This window comes from Macaca fascicularis, chromosome 3, assembly GCF_037993035.2.
Source record: "Macaca fascicularis isolate 582-1 chromosome 3, T2T-MFA8v1.1".
Classification (NCBI taxonomy): Eukaryota; Metazoa; Chordata; class Mammalia; order Primates; family Cercopithecidae; genus Macaca; species Macaca fascicularis.
In genome coordinates, this window is record NC_088377.1 from 185,982,784 (window position 1) to 185,997,936 (window position 15,153).

At 42.1% G+C, this 15,153-nt stretch overlaps 1 protein-coding gene and 1 pseudogene across 1 annotated transcript in view; both read right to left on the reverse strand.

Moving 5' to 3' along the window:
- The window catches only part of LOC107129339 (olfactory receptor 2A14-like), a 150,483-nt pseudogene that overhangs the window by 130,385 nt on the left and 4,945 nt on the right, over positions 1-15,153 (reverse strand).
- Positions 1-15,153, reverse strand: part of LOC141409946 (uncharacterized) — a 20,018-nt gene continuing 4,865 nt past the window's right edge. The window contains exon 3 of the mRNA XM_074036215.1: positions 1-2,655. The gene's annotated coding sequence lies outside the window, so the exon portion shown is untranslated. The remainder of the gene's footprint in view (positions 2,656-15,153) is intronic.

A 15,153-nucleotide genomic window follows, 5' to 3' on the forward strand; every position in this document is an offset into this window, starting at 1 on the left:
TATATACACAGAGACACATACATTTAATAAAATAAATTCAAGACAGATTTTAAAATAGGGCAATAGAAAAATAAGAACAGAAGATATAAAAGTTCACAAAATATACTTTACAATACATCTTTGAAAGGTAGGTTACAATTTTGCTATTCAATTCTATTCTCCAATTCAGAAGGGAAGTGTGAGCGGTATAAATTTTCCTCAGACTAGCCTTGCTTTCTCAGTTTATTCTAGAACTTATGCTAATACAACTTGTTGTTCAGATGCAATTTCCATAACCTTCTAACTTGAGAAAACAGAAGCACCATCTTCAAGGATAAAAGTCAGTTGAAATTCAGTTTCCCACTCAAATATACTTCCCACCAATAATTACCTAATGTCCTACAATTCACTGGGTGTGGGAATTTCTACTCTCTCCTATCTCAGGGTTAGTTTGATGCCTACCTGCAGTTTTCTTTCAGAGGTTAAAGGGTAATGACTGCCTCCCTTTATTGAATAATGTTAACTTGGATATTCTGGAGACTCATTTGTTTCTTATATAAAACCAAACCTTGACAGATTACCTTGATATGCAGTGAGTAGTGGAATTAGTGAGTCCCTAACTTTTGCAATGAATAGCACCCCCCAAATGCCATAAAAAGTTAGAGATGAAATAGAAAGGAGAACAAAGACGAGGGTGATTGTATTAGTCCATTTTCACACTGCTGAAAAAGACATACCCGAGACTGGAGAGAAAAAGAGGTTTGATTGGACTTACAGTTGCATGTGGCTGGGGAGGACTCAGAATCATGGTAGGAGGCAAAAGGCACTTCTTACATGGCAGCGGCAAGAGAAAATGAGAGAGAAGCAAAAGCAGAAACCCCTGATAAACCCATCAGATCTCCTAAGACTTATTCACTATCACAAGAATAGCATGGGAAAGGCCGGCCCCCATGATTCAATTACCTCCCCCTGGGTCCCTCCCACAACACCTGGGAATTCTGGGAGATAACGATTCAAGTTGAGATGTGGGTGGGGGCACAGCCAAACCATATCATTCTGCCCCTGACCCCTCCAAATCTCATGTTCTCACATTTCAAAACCAATCATGCCTTCCAAACAGTCCCCCAAAGTCTTAACTCATCTCAGCATTAACCCAAAAGTCCATAGTCCAAAGTCTCATCTGAGACAAGGCAAGTCCCTTCTACCCATGATCCTGTAAAATCAAAAGCAAGCTAGTTACTTCCTACATACAATGGGGGTACAGGTATTGGGTAAATACAGCCGTTGCAAATGGGAGAAGCTGGCCAAAACAAAGGGGTTACAGGCCCCATGCCAATCCAAAATCCAGCAGGGCCGTCAAATTATAACGTTCCAAAATGATCTCCTCCGACTCCATGTCTCACATCCAGGTCACGCTGATGCAAGAGGTAGGTTCCCATAATCTTGGGCAGCTCTGCCCCTGTGGCTTCACAGGGTACAGCCCCCTGTCCTGGTTGCTCTCACAGGCTGCTGTTGAGGATCTGTGGCTTTTCCAGGTGCACGGCACAAGCTGTCGGTGGATCTACCATTCTGGGGTTTAGAGAATGGTGGCCCTCTTCGCACAGCTCCACTAGACGGTGCCCTAGTAGGGATTCTGTGTGGGGGCTCTGAGCCCACATTTCCCTTCACAGTACCCTAGCAGAGATTCTCCGTGAGGGCCCTGCCCCTGAAGCAAACTTTTGCCTGGGCATCCAAGTGATTCCATATATCTTCTGAACTCTAGATGGAGGTTCCCAAACCTCAATTCTTGACTTCCATGCACCTGCAGGCTCAACACCACACGGAAGCTGCCAAGGTTTGGTGCTTGCACCTTCTGAAACCATGGGCAGAGCTGTACCTTGGCCCCTTTTAGCAATGGCTGGAGCAGCTGGGATGCAGGGCACCAAGTCCCTAGGCTGCACACAGCATGGGGACCCTGGGCCTGGCCCACAAAGCCATTTTTTCCTCCTAGTCTTCAGGGTCTGTGATGGGAGGGGCTGCCATGAAGACCTATGACATGCCCTGGAGACATTTTCCCCAATGTCTTGGAGATTAACATTCAGCTCCCAGTTACTTATGCAAATTTCTGCAGCCAGCTTGAATTTCTCCTCAAAAAAATAGGTTTGTCTCTTCTACTGCATTAACTGGCTGCAAATTTTCCAAACTTTTATGCTGTTTCCCTTTTAAAACAAAATGCTTTTAACAGCACCGAAGTCACCTCTTGAATGCTTTGCTGCTTAGAAATTTCTTCCGCCAGATACACTAAATCATCTCTCTCAAGTTCAAAGTTCCACAAATTTCTATGGCAGGGGCAAAATGCCACCAGTCTCTTTGCTAAAACATAACAACAATCATCTTTGCTCCAGTTCCCTACAAGTTCCTCATCTCCAACTGAGACTACATCAGCCTGGACCTTACTGTCCTTATCATTATCAGCATTTTTGTCAAAGCCATTCAACAAGTCTTTAGGAAGTTCCAAACTTTTCCACACTTTCTTGTCTTCTTCTGAGCCCTCCAAACTGTTTCAGCCTCTGCTTGTTAGCCAGTTCCAAAGTTGCTTCCACATTTTCAGGTATCTTTTTAGCAGTGTCCCACTCTACGTGTACCAATTTACTGTATTAGTCCGTTTTCATACTGCTGATAATGACATATCCAACACTGGGAAGAAAAAGAGGTTTAATTGGACTTACAGTTGCACATGGCTGGGGAGGCCTCAGAATCATGATGGGAGGCAAAAGGCACTTCTTACATGGTGACGGCAAGAGAAAATGAAAGAGAAGCAAAAGCAGAAACTGCTGATAAACCCATCAGATCTTGTGAGCTTAATTCACTATCATGAGAATAGCATGGGAATTCATCATTGAATCAATCATTGAAAAGAATGATTTGGTAGAGGTTAGGTAAATAAGCAGAGAAAGATAGGAAGAGCATATCAGATTCAATTACCTCCCTGTGGGTCCCTCCCATGACACATGGGAATTCTGGGAGATACAATTCAAGTTGAGATTTGGGTGAGGACACAGCCAAATCATATCAGGGACAGTCATTGTTTCTCTGCTCTCATATTTATGGCAAGATTCATCGTTCACTCATCTGGTCTCCATAGTTAGAACACTTCTTTGAAAATACTTTAACCAGATTCATAATATTTTATAAGACATGTTATAAACTGAATGTTTGTGTCCTTTCCTCCACCCTCCCATTCATATAGGAAGCTCTAACCTCAATGCAATGGTATTGGGAGGTGGGGCCTTTGGAAAATAACTGTGCTTAGATGAGGTCAGAAGGGTAGATCTCCCTTGATAGATTAGTGCCCTTATAACTAGAGGAAGAGACACTAGACCTTCTTCTCTGCAGAATATGAGAAGGCAGCCATCTGCAAGCCAGGAAGAGAGCTCCCATCATGAGTCAAATCTATTGGTATCTTGATCTTGGACTTACTAGCCTCCAGAACCGTGAGAAATAAGTGTCTGTTGTTTGAGCCAACCAGCCTATGGGATTTGGTTACAGCAACCCAAGATGACTAATATAACAACTTTACAACTGAGCAAATACATATATAAATTTACAGATGAATAGAAATATTATTTCCTTTTCTAGAACCACATGACCAGTATAGGATCAAAATCTCATTCTCTTCATGGTGAACTTACTCAATTATTTGTTCAATTTAGTCAATTATTTGCTAACTGATCGCCTACTCCATGCTAGAAGCTATGCTCAGCTTTGAGTCACAAAGATAGAGAATATACGGTACCAAATCCTAAGAAGCTTGCAATGGAAAATAAGCAGATAAGAAAATAAAAATAAATGTTACAATATCACAGCATTAAAAATGTACTAACAGAAGGCTATATTGAATATGTTAAGGTGCCACAGAATGAAAGATAACCATTCTATTTGGAGAAGTCAGGAAAGGTTTCAGAGACAAGGTAACATGAATTCATCATTGAAAAGAATTAAGAGGTTTGATAAATAGACAGAGAAAGGTAGGAAGAGCATTTTAGACACAGAGAATACTGTCTAGCAAGATCCAGGAATAAAAAAAGAATTGGCATATAATGGTGTGACAAACAATCAGGTATGGCTTGAGCACAAAGCATGTATGGTAGAGACAGAAAAAGATAGTGACCAAAGGGGAGCCTGGGAATGAAGGCAGGAGTTAGACTGTGAAAGGCCTTTATATTGCACTCAGTACAATTTTTGTAAAATAAATGAACTCTCATTTTAAAAGCCTAACTTTCCTTTGTGTGTTGCCTTTGCCTTTGTCTAACATTACCAAGAGCACCTATACCTATGTGTCCCATCTTGCTCCAGTCCTAAGGGTAGCTGGGTCTTGGTATTCAAATTCTCTTTTCCGCTTTTAGGGATCCAAGCTGGGCTCATCAGCAGTTAACAGGTCTAAGTGCTTGCTTCATTTCTGAGGAGAAGAAAGTACCAGGAAGACAACCAATCCTATGGTACTTCGTAACTATGGCTAGGAGAGCCAAGTCAAGCTTTTTAGTCTGACCACCAGTCTGGCAATGAAGGCTTCCAAAATGGATGTGTAAATTTGAGCTAAGAGTGGGTGTCCAGAAGAAGCCATAGTAAATAGCAAGCTATGTTCAAAAACATCTATGTGGTATGAGGAAAACTGGGGAGGGTACCAACTAAGGCTAATTGAACCACTTGGGGGAATTAATGGATCACACCCAGGAAGATAGTCATGTAAAGGAACAGGCTGCCCCTTCCCTTGGTCCTTGTGGTGGGGTGTCTACTGGAACCGTCGTGGATGTTGCCATGAAGTCTGTATGGACCCAAATATCAGAGCAGCCCATTCTGCTTTATGTATCCTGCTCATTCATTCATTCATTCAACAAGCATTCATTGATCAGTTACCATGTGATGTTTTAAACACTGGGAATACAGAGACAAAAGATACAGCCTCTGCTCTTGAGAAACACAGCATAGTGAATAAATTAAAATCAAGAACATTTCTCTAGACAAGGAAAACTCACTAGAAAAACAGAATTGAAAAATAAGATTTAATTCACAATAGCATAATATAAAGTACTGATAACCTTATTTAATAAAAAGCATAAAGAAAAAGTTTTAAATTAGTCTAAAGAACATATAAGATTAGAAGAATAATTGGGGAAACACTCTATACTTTTGGGAAGGATGGTTTATTATCATAAAATCTCAATTCTCCCCCAAATTAACCTCAAGTAAGATTTCAGCTGGGTTTTCTGAGGATCTCTGAAAACCTCTATAATCTACATGGAACAATAAAGGTCCACAAATAACTAAATAAATGTCGAGAAAGAGGAGTAGAGTAGAGGTAGGGGAGGGAATGTCCCAACCAAATCCATAGATGTACTACAAAGCCACTGTCCTAGAAACAATTTCGAGCAAGAACATTTAAATGGACAAGTAGAACAGAACAGAGAGCAAGCGACAGAAACAGACCGATCTACTTCTAAGAATGTAATACATAATAAAGTTGGTAGCATAAATCAAGAAAAGATGAAAATTGGAGTTTAAAAACTGACATAATAATAAACTGACATAATTAAGTATCTACTCAATATCATTAGACTAAATAGACTCAGGATGGAAAATAAAGCTGTTAAGATAATATAGAAGAATTAGTGTGTGGCAAAATTGTTACACGTTTCTGTTCAGCTTACTAGGAGACAGTGTTTTCAATATCTAAAACTCCCAGACAACCAAGATTGAGATTATACAAGCGACAGGGCCAGATCTGCATCTCAAAAAGATCACCTAAGGGTGCAGCAAATTGTGTCTACTCTTTCTCTTCTTTTTCTTTTTCTTTTTGAGATAGGGTCTCATTCTGTCACCCAGGCTGGAGTACATGAATTCACCATGACATGAGTACATTGATCATGACATGATCATGGCTCACGGCAGCCTCAACCTCCTCAGCTCAAGCCATCCTTCCACCTCAGCTTCTGCAAGGCAAAAGAAAGTTTTGCAAGGATACAAGAAAGTTTTGCAAGGTAACAAGAAAATGAGAGTAACTCAACACAAAAGTAGACAAAGGCATGATAGGCAATGTGAATAATAACATGACAACAAATTTACTGAGATCCTCAACCCACTAGTAACTAGAAAAATGAAAATTAAACAGCAGTGAAATACTGCTTTGAAGCTACTCAACTGATCAAAATATGCCCAGTGTTGGTGGGGACATGGGGCTACAGAGACTCTTGCACCATAATGAACACACAGTCCGTGCAGCCAGTCTAGTGAGCAATAGCCAGGATTTGGCTAAATAAGCACACCATCGCTTTCCAACCCCAGAATTCCAATCCTGGATGTTCATATCCCAAAGAAATTCTCACACAGGTCCGTAAAGGATGTATACAAGGCTGCTCATCACAGCATTGCTTGTGATACAGGGAAGGTGAAAGGATTTCGGTGGCCACCACTGAAAGTGAGGATAGGTAAAATATGATGAATTCAGACTGTGGAACACCAAGCACTGGTTAGAAGCAAAAGACTACAGATACACAAAGGAAAATGAGTAGATGTTTAAAACTCATCCTAATTTTAAAAAGTAAAAAATGCAAAGTCGATAGAAGACAGTATTTATGTAAATTAAAAACACATACAAACAGTACAGAATTTGTTACAAGAAGAAAGGAATAAGTAAAATAAGGCAGAAGCCTTGAACAAACCAAAGAAACCAAACGATAGTGTGCATGAAGACTTCAAGTAATTCTATTTTCTGCATCTGCCCTCCCCCAATTTACCAAAATAGGTAAATTGTAATAAAACCTACAAAGTGCCTTTATAGAGATTAGCTCTAGTGCTCGCTTCAGCAGCACATATACCACATAAATTTATACACAAACACACACACACACACACACACACACACACACACATAGATTAGTTTAGCTCTAAAGGGTGTGGATGTTTGGAGAAGAGAATAAGAAAAGGCTTCACCAAGAAGGTGACAACAGAGATGGATCTTGGAGGACTTGTTAGAGTTTATAGAAAGTAGGGAAAAGGGGAGTGTAATCTGAGGGCAACTGTAAAAGCAAAGGTTTCTAAATACAAGCAAAAGATAAGAAAGGAGAGAATAGGCTGGGTGTAGTGGCTCATACCTACATCCCAGCACCTTGGGAGGCTGAGGTAGGAGGATCCCTTGAGCCCTGGAGTTTGAGAGCAGTCTGTGCAACACAGTGAGACTCCAGGTCTACAAAAAATTTTAAAATGAGCCAGGTGTGGTGGTGCATGCCCGTAGTCCCAGCTATTTGGGAGGCCAAGGTGGAAGGATAGCTTTAGCCCAGGAGGTTGAGGCAGCAGTAGGCCATGATCAGGTCACTGCACTCCAGCCTGGGTGACAGAATGAGACCCTATCTCAAAAAGAGAAAGAAGGGAAAGAACTGATACAACTTGCTGCACCTTTAAGTGATCTTTTTGAGATGCAAATCTGGCCCTGTCACTCTCCCTTAGATCCTTCAATGGATTACCTTGCCCTCAAAATAAAGATCAAATTCCTTAATATGGTCTACCAGGCCCACATGATCCCTGGTCTCTGCTCACATCTTCAGTTTCATCTTGTGCTATGGTATTTCCACCTCTGTCCTCCAGATCTGAAATTCTCTAGCTTTCCTTCAATGACACTCCTACCTCCAAATTACAGATTTCTCAACCCTCCAGAAGAGGTCATTTCAGGTCTCAGGTTATATATATATATAAAACTACAATTTTGATGGATGCTAAAAAGTGTGAACTCAAAAGTACCTGAGACAAGTCTCAAAGAAAGTTTAGAAAGCACTAATATATAGTAATATAATATATAGTATATAATACATACTATATATAATATAATATATGCTATAATATATACTATATAATATATATATTCAGAAATCAAAAATAAAAATCTAAGGCCTCCTAACCATCTGAAAGGACCCCTCCTCTAGGCCAAGGGCATTCCAAAGTTAAGCTGCAAAACTGTTTCAGGCCATGATGGAAGTGGGAGTCAGACATGCCTCATTATGCCCTCCTCTTTTTTGGAATTCAAGGAAAAGCTGACCGGCATTAACACCAACACAGACCTAAGGTCTGATAAGAAACATTTACCATCTATTCTCTCTGAAACCTGCTACTCAGAAGCTTCGTCTACATGATAATACCTTGGTCTCCACAACCCCTTAACATATCCCAGACATTCCTTTCTATTGATGATAATTATTTTGTCCAGTTACTAATCAGAAAATTTATAAATCTACCTATGACCTGCAAGCCCTCCTACGCCCACCCTCAAATTGTACCCATCCTTCCAGATTGAACCAATGTAAACCTTACATGTATTGGTTGATGTATTATGTCTCCCCAAAGTGTATAAAAGCAAGCTGTACCCTGACCACCTTGGGCACATGTCATCAGAACCGCCTGAGACCGTGTCATGGGCGCATCCTTAACTTTGGCAAAATAAACTTTCTAAACTTTCTTTGAGACTTGTCTCAGGTACTTTTGAGTTCACACTTTTTAGCATCCATCAAAATTATAGTAATGGAATATTAAGTAATCATTTGTTTAATGTTTATGCAGGCATAATCTAGGTCCTTGAGATCAAGGACCACGTGCACAACTATATCCCTAGCTCCTCATTCAACGCTTTGCACAATGTGGGTTGAGTATCCCTTATATGAAATGCCTGGGACCAGAAGTGTTGTGGATTTTGGATTTTTTTTGGATTTGGGAATATTTGCAGGTACTTAATCAGTTGAGCATCCCAAATCCAAAAATCCCAAATGTCAAATGTTCCAATGAACACTTCCTTTGAGTATCATATTTCACAATTTGGAGCATTTTGGATTTGGGATTTGGGAATTCGGTCTGCTAAACCTACACATGAGTTGAATGATTGCGTAAAGTAAAGAATGGAGTAGGAGTGCTTTGGTTGGGGTGGGAACAGGTGATTCTGTTTCAGACAGCTACCTGTGACAGTAGCATCTAAATAAGAGTTGGGGTCAATTATGGAACCACTGGCCCTGTTCTTTCTCTCAGTGTTCTACACAATGGGGTCCTCAGTGTATCCACTGGCGGAACGAGATAAAAATATTAAAACTTTCAATGACATTTATTCTTACCTCATTATTTCAAAACATGTGTGTTTGCATATCATACAGAATTACACATATATAATTCATAAATAAATAAAACATGCATATACTGAGGAGTGCCTGCTCAAAAATTTTTTATTGACAGGAGGTAGGATAAAAGGTGTTTAAAAATCACTGCTGTGCATCAGAGGGTTTCCACTATTATTATGCATCCAAATCAGCAAGGAGCTATTTTGAAATACTTCTGCTTGACCCCAAACCTACAGAATTAAAACTCCATGGGTTTAGGGCAATGGCAAATTCAAAATGATGATTAGATTATTATGATGGAAGCCTCTGCTAAAGAACCACTGCTTTTCTATCAGGATTCCTAAACCTGGCTTCTCACCCTAATCATAATCATCTTAAAAACAAACAACAGTCAGACCCAGTGACTCATGCCTGTAATCCCAGCACCTAGGGAAGCCGAGGGAGGAGGATCCCTTGAGGCCAGGAGTTCAAAATCAGTCTGGGAAAATAGAGGGTAGTGAGACTCCATCTCTACAAAAAATTTAAAAATTAGCTGTGCATGGTGGTGTATACCTGTAGTCCCAGCTACTAGGGAGGCTGAGGCGAGAGGATGGCTTGAGTCCAGGAGTTCAAGGATGCAGTGAGCTATGATCATGCCACTGCACTCCAGCCTAAGTGACGTAGCAAGACCCTGTCTCATAGATAGATAGATAGATAGATAGATAGATAGATAGATAGATAGACAGACAGACAGACAGACAGATAAACAGATAGTTTTTTCTTAAGGAAATTTTGCTGATTTGCCAGGTTTGGGAGCCACTGTGTCAGAAGTGTTCAAACCAGAGGGACTCCATCATAAATAGCGACTTGGTAAAATAAAGCTGAGACCTACAGGGCTACATTCCCAGGAGGTTAGGCGTTCTTAGTCACAGGATGAGATATGGGGTCGGCACAAGATACAAGTCACAAGGACCTTGCTGATAAAACAGGATACAGTAAAGACACCAGCCAAAACCCACCAAATCCAAAATAGTGATGAAAGTGACTGGTCATCCTTACTGCTCATTATACGCTACTTATAATTCATTAGCATGCTAAAAGACACTCCCACCAGTGCCATGACAGCTTAAAAATGCCAGGCAGTGTCTGGACTTTAGACCCAGTAGGGTCTAAAGTGGAGAGGAACCCTCAGTTCTGGGAACTGCCTGGCCCTTTCTTGGAACACTCATGAGTAATCCACACCTTTTTTAGCATATAATGAAGAAATAACTGTAAGTATACTCAGTTGAACAGCCCATTCTTTTATTCCTTTGTTTTCTTAATAAATTTGCTTCCACCTTCCGGGCTTGCCCCGAATTCGTTCTTGTGCGAGGCCCATGAACACTCCCTTGGGGTTGGGTTCAGAACCTCTTTCTGGTAACAATTACAGTAGAGCCAGAACTCCATTAAATGAAACGTACTGGTTATAGTCTCCTTAAGAACAGGAATTGGGCTGGGCACGGTGGCTCACGCCTGTAATCCCAGCACTTTGGGAGGCTGAGGCGGGCAGATCACGAGGTCAGGAGATCGAGACCATCATGGTTAACATGGTGAAACCCCGTCTCTACTAAAAATACAAAAAATTAGCCGGGCGTGGTAGCAGGCGCCTGTAGTCCCAGCTACTCAGGAGGCTGAGGCAGGAGAATGGCATGAACCAGGGAGGTGGAGCTCGCAGTGAGCCGAGATCACGCCACTGCACTCTAGCCTGGGTGACAGAGCGAGACTCCATCTCAAAACAACATGAATTGGCTGAGCACAGTGGCTCACGCCTGTAATCCTGCCAGCACTTTGGGAGGCTGAGGCAGGTGGATCACTTGACCCCAGGAGTTTGAGACCAGCCTGGGAAACAAAGTGGGACCCTCGTTTCTATAAAACAATACAAAAATTAGCCAGGCATGGTGGTGTGCACCTGTAGTCCCAGCTACTCGCAAGGCTGAGGTGGGAGGATCGCTTGAGCCTGGAAGTTGAAGACTGCAGTAAGGTGTGATAGCACCACTGCACTCCAGTCTAGGCAACAACACGAGACCCTGTCTCAAAAAAAAAAAAACTAAGGGACAGGGATCGTTCCCATCTCCATCCCTATCTTCCAAAAATTTTGGATGGGGAAATTTCCAAAACATCCCAAATCCAAACATTTCAAAAGACAAAAAGCAAGACAACCTGATTAACGGTGCTTCCAGGGATTGCTTGCCATAGGACAGGCAGGCAAGGACCCACTCTCTCTTAAGACTGCAGCACCTCACCATAGCTATAACCAGCCTCCGGGAGGACCCAGGCATTTTCAGACATCATTTACCAGACATTTTGGAGATGTTCAATTGAATGAGATTTGGAAGCATACATATTTTTCTATGATATATGCACTCAAGTTAAAAATGTCTTTGTATAGGAGATTCGAGAAACATGAGCCTCTAGTCTAGAGACCTAGGAAGAGCGCTGGTGTAACTGCATCAACACTTTGGCACTGGTTTATAAACTCACCGACAAGATCATCTTTCCCTCCTCCAAACTCCCATGGCAACTCTAGCATAAAGTGCACTGCACTTCAATATTGTTGTTCATCTGTCACGTCCATTACACTGTGAGCTCCTTGACATCAGGGTAGGCAAACTATTCATGTCTTAGAACCCAGCAGAGCTGGTAAGAGGCTATTCTTTTTTTGAAATGGAGTCTTGTTTTGTTGCCCAGGCTGAAGTGCAGTGGTGCAATCTCAGCTCACTGCAGTCTCCACCTCCCAGGTTCAAGCAATTCTCCTGTCTCAGCCTCCCGAGTAGCTGCAATTACAGATGCAAGCCACTGCGCCTGGCTAATTTTTGTATTTTTCTTAGTAGAGACAGGGTTTCACCATGTTGGCCAGGCTGGTCTTGAGCTCCAGACCTCAGGTGATCCGCCCACCTTGGCCTGCCAAAGTGCTGGGATTACAGGCATGAGCCACCACACCCAGCCGGGGCTGTTCTTTTTTTTGTTTGTTTTTGAAGGCAGTGGCACTCTTTCCCTCTCTCCCTCCTGACCATTCCACCAAACATCTCCCACAGACACAAACCATGGAGAATATCAAGCATTTAAACTTTGCTAATCAACTCTTTAAAATGATAGTCCATTTCAGAACTCGAACAAATATTTACTATACCATTGACTGACCCCAAGTTGGGCTTTCCTCCTCTTAAAGAAGTTCAATGAACTACAAGAATATGTGGATTAAAAAAACAAAATTTAACCCAAAGAATCCTAGTGACCTTTGCTCGAGCTAACACAGCATCTCTTAATCCAGCTCTAAAGGATGTGAAGAGCTCCAGGCCTGAGGCACCGTGCTGTGCAGCAATTTACTTCTTCATTGCACCAGGCCCATCCCTCATTGCCCACAACATCCAGGGGTAAACTCGGAACAAAAGATAGCTTACACTTTCATAACTTCAAAAATTACATCACACATGCATGTCCAGTGTTAAACTATAACCGATTACACGTACTGTCTAAAGAAATTGTTGAATACTCGCTCTGCTTTTCTCCCTGTTGGCCTTACAATCCTTGTTTCTAATTTCCTTCCATCCTCGGGTCATAAAACTTTACACCCAGTGGCCTGGCACAAAACTTTCTTTTCTTGTTTCCCTAATATCCTTAAAGCAGGCATTGCAGTCCTATGTACTTCTTCCTTCTATACAAGCTGGAACATCCTGAGTCCTAAGCTTTATACTGTGCTTAAGAATGACCCGTGGGAGGCCGAGGCAGGTGGATCACGAGGTCAGGAGTTCAAGACCAGCCTGGCCAGTATGGTGAAACCCCACCTCTACTAAAAATACAAAAAAAATAGCCAGGCGTGGTGGCGGGCGCCTGCAAATCCCAGCTACTTAGGAGGCTGAGGCAGAGAATTGCCTGAACCCAGGAGGCGGAGGTTGCAGTGAGCCAAGATCATGCCACTGCACTCCAGCCTGGGCAACAGAGTGAGACTCCATCTAAAAAAAAAAAAAAAAAAAAGATTCACAAAGTGAATTAGAGACTCCAGTGCAGGTGTACCACAAACTACACTTTGATCTATGGTGTGGCAGATGAGATGTCACAGCCAGATCACCCATGCATCCACAAACTACACTTTGAGACCCTCTGCACACTTAGTTGTTATATATGTTATTAATAATTCACAAGTGAACACAATTGTGAATTATTAAAAATACACCATTCATTCATTCAGGTTGAGGTGGTCTCTTTCGCTTCTTAAACTCCCATCCTTTTCCTATACTCATGACTTAATATCTCTGAGAATGAGTGAATTTCTAAACGTCTGAATTAACAGAAACATTCCTTTTACAAGCAAAACAGATTATTTCCTTGGTAATCCTTCCCAGAACCACCCATCTTACCACTACTGATTAAAAAAAAGAAAAATGGGTAGTCCCGACTAAACCAGGCAAGCTGAAGCCCATGGCTCCTGGACACAAACGATGACAGCTGTGACTAAACTCCCAGGCAAGGCTCTTTCAGGTGTTTATCTAGCCAGTAGGCCTCCAAATCTTGAAAGCAAAGTAGCTACCTTGAGAAAAAAAGGGTGCCAGGCTGTGAAATGCAAATTCAAAGCAAGTAGTAAAGTATGAATAGTTAAGCTTCTTTCTGCGAATAAAACACAGAGCTCTAGAGGCAGCCCCTGCAAAAGCAAGAGCAGAACTCCTCGAGGAGTCCTCTCACAGACAGAGAAATCATTCAGAGAGCACATAATTTCATTCACCTCCAACAGCCAATTCTTAAAATCGGACTCAATCATTTTATCTTCAAAAAAACAGTCAGCACAATACTAAAGTCCATTCCCTGCTTATTTTCCCATCACCCCTGCGTTCGTTCATCTTCTTTTCTTACCTACATGTCTACAATATCCATCTAATTGCTACAATAGCTGTCTGATTGCCTTCCTTGCCTCTCCACTTCACTACCCACGCCAGTCCATTCTCTACGCTGCCTCCAGAGCTTTTCTTTTTAATCTAACCTTATAATCTGATCTCATCATGACCTTGCTTGAAACCCTTCCAAGGAGGCCCATCCCCAGAAGAATAAAGTCCAAACTCAGTAGCAGGAATGGCCTACAAGGCCTTTCATGATTTGGCTGCCCAACTACCCTTCCAACTTCATTCTCTGCCATTTCTTCACCACATCTCATGTTAAACCCACACTATTTGCACATCCCTGAACAGAGGGTGCTCAGGCTTGTATTTTTGCATATTTCACTTCAGCTGTTGGTATGCTTCTCATATATCCTCCTCTCTACTAGGTAACAGAATTTTTTTTTTTTTTTTTTTTTTTTTGAGACGGAGTCTCGCTCTGTTGCCCAGGCTGGAGTGCAGTAGTGCGATTTTGGCTCACTGCAAGCTCTGTCTCCTGGGTTCATGCCATTCTCCTGCCTCAGCCTCCCAAGCCTGGCTAATTATTTTTGTATTTTCAGTAGAGATGGGGTTTCACTGTGCTAGCCAGAATGGTCTCAATCTCCTGGCCTCGTGATCCGCCCGCCTTGGCCTCCCAAAGTGCTGGGATTAAAGGCGTGAGCCACCGCGCCCAGCAAGTAACAGAATATTTTTAAAAGACAAGTCAACTCAAATCTCACCTTAGCTGGGCGCGTTGGCTCACACCTGTAATCCTAGCACTTTGGGAGGCGGAGGTGAGTGAATTTCTTGAGTCAAGGAGTTTGAGACTAGCCTGGGTAACATGACAAAACTCTGTCTTTACAAAAATATACCAAAAATTAGCCAGGTGTGCATGGTGGTGCACGTGTGTACTCCCAGCCCCAGGAGGCTGAGGTGGGAGGATCACCCGAGCCCAGGAGTTTGAAGCTGCAGTGAGCCATGATCACCCCACTGCACTCCAGCCTAGGTGACAGAGTGAGACCCTATCTCAAAAAGAAAAAACTATATATAATCCACCTTATCCATTCAGGCTTCTCTGATTCCCCAAGCAGTGCCACTTATTCTCTCCTTTATGCTTCCATTGTACTTTGGGTCCATCTCAACATAACATTTACCGTGCTCTGCTGTCATTATTTGCT